This window comes from Populus trichocarpa, chromosome 6, assembly GCF_000002775.5.
Source record: "Populus trichocarpa isolate Nisqually-1 chromosome 6, P.trichocarpa_v4.1, whole genome shotgun sequence".
Classification (NCBI taxonomy): domain Eukaryota; kingdom Viridiplantae; phylum Streptophyta; class Magnoliopsida; order Malpighiales; family Salicaceae; genus Populus; species Populus trichocarpa.
In genome coordinates, this window is record NC_037290.2 from 14,568,022 (window position 1) to 14,574,905 (window position 6,884).

A 6,884-nucleotide genomic window follows, 5' to 3' on the forward strand; every position below is an offset into this window, starting at 1 on the left:
GCTTGTTAACAAGACTTGTTTCTTGGGTTGAAGAGGTGTTATGACCTGTAACATGTTTTTTGGTAAGGCCCACTTCAATAATTGAATCATCTGAACTGTTGTCTCTATCCCTTGCCTCTTGAGTGTTTGCCATAAATTTATCATAGCATGACAGAACAAAGGACGGCTAGTATGGGGCAATGGACATTTGCTTATCTTTCGTCTGCAAACTGTGCGTGTACTTTCCCTTAATTTCGGGAAACAAGCAAAAGGATTTGAAAGTTGTGTCAGTGTGATCCGGGTAGCTCATTTGTCCAGCGTGGCCTAGACAGAGGAGGAGAGAAGAGTCACTCTCCATATCCACCTCCTTATGCTCTGCAAAAACTGTATCCGTTGTACAACTACCACCTTGTACCCTTCTGAATTTTTATTCTCACTGCAGGACTCCTCATCTGAGACGCGAGTACCGGATGCATCCATTGAGTGCTTGATTGTAGTAAACAGGGGACTAAAATCTGGATTCAATTTGTTGACTAAGATTTCATATTCGTCGCCGTCAAGAATCAGCGATATCTGTTCGCTTAAGGTCACAAAAGAAGTCGTGTTTAGTAACACCTTTACTCATAAGCGAACCTTGACTAACACTGGTAATGTCGTATCCTACCATCTTCCCTGCGCCCTCAACAATCGTCTCAATACATTTGCGGTTCCAACCTACCAACGGTAGTCCCAGAATGGACACCCAAACAAATCTGATCTGTGGCTTTAACCTTCTGTTCCCACGGTTTGAAACGAATGAAAGAGTTTTTCATAACAGAGCAAACATCTTTCAGTTCTTTCTCCATAGACTCCTTGTCCGTGAAAGTGATAATTGCTTGGCTTGCACCCAAGAAATGAAAGCCAACTGCCTGTTTAACATATTTCAAAACCATATGCTCTAAAGTAGCATAGTTTATGTTTGTGGCTATCTATCCATCTAAACTTCTCAAAAGCCATTCCTTATCATCAGGGATAGTCTCATACACCACTGTCTTTCTTAATGGCTTTGCGACAGTGAGAGAACTTCAACAAATGTTTCAGTGTCCCTCAAGGTTAACTTGGGCATAGGTTTAGGGTCAGGTTTGGTTGTGTGGTTTGGCATTTTTTTTTATTTTTTTTATCTTGAAGAGGTTGAAATCTGACTGGATTTGCAAGAAGTTTGAACGAGTCAAACCATATAAGGTTCATGCTATTGCAAATGTTTGTTTCTTTTAAAGGGGAGAGGAAAGAAACAAAACCAAATCGTCTTCCTCTTGATGTCTTTTCTTGGAAACAAAGAGACTAGTGACGAAACCAATCTTTGAAAGTCTTTTTGAGGTCATTGTTGCCTATATATCCAAGATGGGAGTCGTTCAAAGTAGAACTTTGAGAATTCAAAGGACAGGGGAGGTGTGTTAGAAAAGTGTTTGTTGCTCAGGGTGTTGTATGTGGGTTAAAAAACTGGTTTTTGAAATCTCGGTTTAACAGGGGAGTGAGGAGAATGTTGTGGATGTTTAAAAAGGTGAGGGTGCATGGTGATTTATGAGGTTAGGGGCGAAGTTAGGATTATTAATATAATAAGATATAATATTTGTTTTAATTTATTGTACATGAGTTGTAAAAAAAATCTGCATGATGTTGTTTTATTCACATAACTTACTACAAACATATAATGATCTTTATATAACGTAAAAGATATTGAGCAATATCAAATTGAGTCAAAGCAATGAAGTTAATTTCATCTTCATAATGTATCCATCACTTTAATGTTGTTGGTCTTTATATCTATCAAATATAAACATACAAGGGGGGGATTAATATAACAAGATATAATATTTGTTTTAATTTATTATACATGAGTTATAAAAAAAATCTGCATGATGTTTTTTATTCAAATAACTTACTACAAACATATAATGATCTTTGTATAAGGTAAAAGGTATGGAGCAATACCAAATTGAGTCAAAGCAATGAAGTTAATTTCATCTTCATAATGTATTCATTACTTTAATGTTGTTGGTCTTTATACCTATCAAATATAAGCATACAAAGTATATAAGAAACATTAGCTAAAGCGAAACATTATTTATGTTTGATAAACTTTGAAATAAAGTAAAAAAGTATAAAGAATGATTCTTACATATTTATTTTAATTGTGCTCATCATTCTTTCATAGAATAGAAATCATCGATTATCATATCAATTGTGAATCTTTCAGCAATTTCTTTTTCTATATAGACAATCAAATAATTTGCAAGAAAATCATCCTTCATCCGATTGCGAAGTCTTGTTTTAACAATCTTCATCGCTGAAAAAGCTCGTTTAATAGTTGTTGTCGAAACAGGAAGAGTCAAAATAAACCGAATCAACTTGTCAACTAGTGGATAAAGTATTGATTTTTCTGTTTCAACCAATCCTTGACATAAATCAGCAATCGATGACATGTTCTTTAACTTTGGATGATTGGGTACATCACGCTCATAATGTTGCAACTGAAGTCTCAAATGAATTTTTTCTTGATCAGAAAAATCTTCAGGATAGAACTTGTCAACAAGTAAGCATATATCTTAAACATTGAATAATTTATAGCTATTTCTAGGATCTAAAGTTGTGCTCAACTTAAGAAGCTCGATCGCCTGCTCATTGAATCTATTATTTAGCTCTTGCAATTGTTGATCAATGATAGCTGTAAATATATCAACTCGGTAGTGATGATCAACTATTACTGAATTTTTTTTACGGCGAGATCGTCCCACACTAAAAAAACAAGCATCCATATCAGGAACTTCAATGTCTTGATGCTTACAAAATGATGTCACTTCTTCTAAAAGAGTTTCCCAACCATCTTCTCTTAACTTCTGAATTAAAGTCTTTGTGGTAGTCACCAAATGCATAACATTTAAAATGTCTTGAGATTTTTGTTGCACGGCTTGGCAAAGCATGTCAATAATTCCTATAATATTCTTCATTATATGTAAGATGAACAAAAAATCAAATGACATTAGCAACTTAAATGAAAAGGTCGCATCACCACGTTGAGAATAAGTAGATCCATCTAAAGCAAAGTTTTCTAGAACCAAGCAAGTTACCCCATATATTTTTATCAAACTGCAAATTGATTTGAAGTGCGAACTCCATCTGCTATCTCCAGGTCGTTGCAAACCACCTACTTGATTACCTCTTTTACCCATTTCAATCTCATCAATATTAGCTAAATGTTCAACTGTAGCTGCTTGAAAAGCCCGTCATTCATCATTACGCTTACAAGAAGCACTAACAATGTTAATAATAAAAATCAAATTCTGAAAGAAAGTATGAGCATAATATATTTATCTAGCTGCAACAATAAGAGCTAATTGTAATTGATGAGCTCAACAATGTACATAATATGCATAAAGGCAATCATTAATGAATAAAGCTTGCAAACCATTCCACTCTCCACGCATATTACTAGCACTATCATACCCTTGTCCTCTAATATTTTGAACATCAAGATTGTGATGAGATAAAACAAAGGAAAAATCTCTTCCTCAAGAGTTGAAGCAGTTGTATCTTTGACATGAATTATATCCAAAAATCGTTCTCGTATAAATCCACTTCTATCAACAAACCTAATAACAAGGGTCATTTGCTCTCTTCTAGATTCATCTCGAGTTTCATCAACAATTAAACAGAATCTTGCATCACCAATCTCATGACGAATTGAAAACTGTACATTTCTAGCAAAGACATGCAAAATTTCTTTTTGAATTTGATGTGAGGTGTATTTAGCATTTTGTGGAGCATTACCCAAAACAAGAGCACCTACTTGTTCATTGTATGATGTTAAAAGTTCTATCATTTCAAGAAAATTACCTCGGTTTTTTTTATTCTGGACGTTCATCATGCCCTCTAAAAGCACATGCTTGAAATGTGAGCCAATGAACAATATTTATTGAAGCTTTCATACGCAATCAATTATTTAGAATTTCTTGAATAGTTTGCCTCTTAACTACCTTCTCAATATGACATGAGTGATTTTTCAAAACTTTCAAGCATATGGTAGCAAATCTATGAGCTGAAACCTTTTCCCATATGAGTAAAAAAAGCACACCGTTCCCCATCATTAACTTTCTTCCAACAATTAAATCCTTTAACAGTAAATGTGTCTGATCCTGTCTTTCCAGATGGTTTACTTGGAAATAAATAGCAAGGGAAACAAAATGCAGTATTTTTCTCTGAATATTCAAGCCACGAATAACTTTTGAACCAATGAGACATCAAAGGTTGATATGGCCCCAAATTAATGTATGCCCTTCGAATTTCACCTTGTTGATTAACCGGGTATTTCCAAATTTGAGAACGATTCCTTGGATATCTAATTAAATGAGCAATGTTGATTCTAATAAGAGGTTATTCACTAATCAACGCAGGTTCATGGTTCAACTTAAAATCAAAACATATATCGTGAGAAAAAATTGATAATTTTGGTGGCTCTGCTAAAAACAAAACATAAAAAAATTCAAACATAATCAAAACAAACCAATAAAATATATCTAATTAATTAGAAAAAATAACTATAACAAGAATTCAAAAAATAATTGGTAGAACTAGCAAATCTAAAAAAAAACAAAAGAGAAAAAATAGTAGAATTATATAAAAATCTCATCAAATTCTTAACAAACATCTCAAAACAAAACAAAAATATATTTTAAATTTAAGTTATCGAAGCCCAATTACCTTGTTTTGTTTGATGAAAGATGAATTAATTGGTGGCTTGCTTCAATCTTTCCGCAGGGAAATTCCTCTTTCGATTTGTATCTTTATTTTTGTTTTTGACCGGTTGCAGAAATTTATATTAGGGTTACAGGGAGAGAAGATAGCAAAGTACATTGATAACTTTATATTTTTTTTCTTTCCTCGTAGGTCCCATAAAATCAAGAAATCAAGAGTAAAGCAAAAAAAATAGCAAATATATTTACTATAAGAAGGCCCACCTTTTTAAAATAAAAAATATTACACCTCTTCACACTTAATTATCAAGAAATAAAATAATTGAAATGTCTCGAGGTTGATAATAGTGTTTGCAGGTGTTTGAGAGGTGAGATTGGGTAAGGTAGGTTTGATCGAGATTGCAAGGGGCTTGGTTGGGGGAAGGGGAGGGCTTTTGGTTGAGAGCATTTTTTTCTGTTTGTTTTTATTTTAGTTTGGTTTTTTTTTGGGGGGGGGGGGGGGGGGGGGGGGAAGGAGTTCTAGAAGAGTTGTTTATATTAAATGTTTCTACCCAAATCGATATAATTACATTTTTCATTCTAAAAGTATCGTTGAGATTTACAAGAATATAATTTTGGTTTTTATTAAAAAAAATAAAATCTTTATTTTTAAAAAAAATTATGATTGATTAATTTTGAAATTTTTTTATTTTTTTAAAAAAATTTTGAGCAATTTTGAAAAATTTCTATTATATTCTTATATAACTAATGGAAAATTTAATTTTATCATTTTGGATAGAAAAAAATAATAAAAGAACATATTGGAGAATTGGGTATTATACAAGGATATAATAAATAAAATTAGAAACGTAAGTGCGTACCAAAGATGTATCTAATTATATAAAAATAAATTGAAATATTTACCCAGTATTTTACGAACACACCTCCATGGAAACTCATGTGCTTATAACAAAACGATTTCCAAATAGGTGGCTTATATCCTAAAGCTAGCCTCAATTGATAAATTTATGTGTTTTGTACATTAACCAACGTCCCTCATTGCCCTCCCTTCAACATAAATAAAACTAAAATAGAAACCATTTAGGTGGTGGTTCAGTGGTAAGAGATTGGGACCAAGAGATTTGCTCCCTCTGTGGTCTCAGGTTCGAACCCTGTGGTTGCTCATATGATGGCCACTGGAGACTTACATGGTCGTTAACTTCAGGGCCCGTGGGATTAGTCGAGGTGCGCGCAAGCTGGCCCGGACACCCACGTTAAACTAAAAAAAATAAAAATAAATAGAAGAGAAACTTTGAATTGGTCTTGAGAAACAGATCAGCAGGGAAGACACACTAGCTAGCTTCTTGAAAGAGGAAAGGGGTGTGAGACAATCCCCTTCTAAATTTTGCTTCCTTTCTATTGTTACAAAGTATCATGAAATTAAATCTAAGTACTTAAGTTTTTTCAGTTTTAACATAATATCAAAAACTTGTTTAACCACGTAGCTAGCTAGAAGTTGATTCCAGCAGCAAACCGCCTAACAGCTGAGCTTGATTTTCGGTTGAGAGGTGCATATATTATAGTTTATAGACAAGAAAGTCAATTGTCCATTTAAGCCTTGGAATTTAGTTCTGATACGACATACGGAATGGGGGATAGCTAGGTTCTAAACATTTGCACTAGCTAGTAGCCGCAACATGCACTTCCCTGGTTTCAAATATTTATGTCTCATTGAATTGAACCCTCTATTAGCACCTAGTGAATTTGGAAGTTAGAAGCAAAATTGTCATCTATTCACCCACCTAGCTAATGCACCATCATCAAAATTAATGTTATAGTCAATTAATTAATACCGTGCTTAATTTCCGGCCTTGATGATAGATACATAAAATCATGAAAAGAAACTATGTGGAGATTCCAAGGTTGCCCATCACTTTTTCGTCAATGGACAACTCTGGTTAATTTCCCTTTTAGTACGATTTTTCGTCCTTCTTAATCTCTCTTGTATCTTCTTTAAGTTAGAACTACTGAACAATGGGTGGGGGGTAAGAGAATAGAGACATTCGGCATCCAATGAACTAGATTTGTTTCAGTCAAGGAAACTATATGATTTCTTAGATGCTGCCTGCTAGACCTGAACCAAAGGAAGGATTCTGCACAATTACTATGATTTTCTCATTTCTTTGACACTTCATA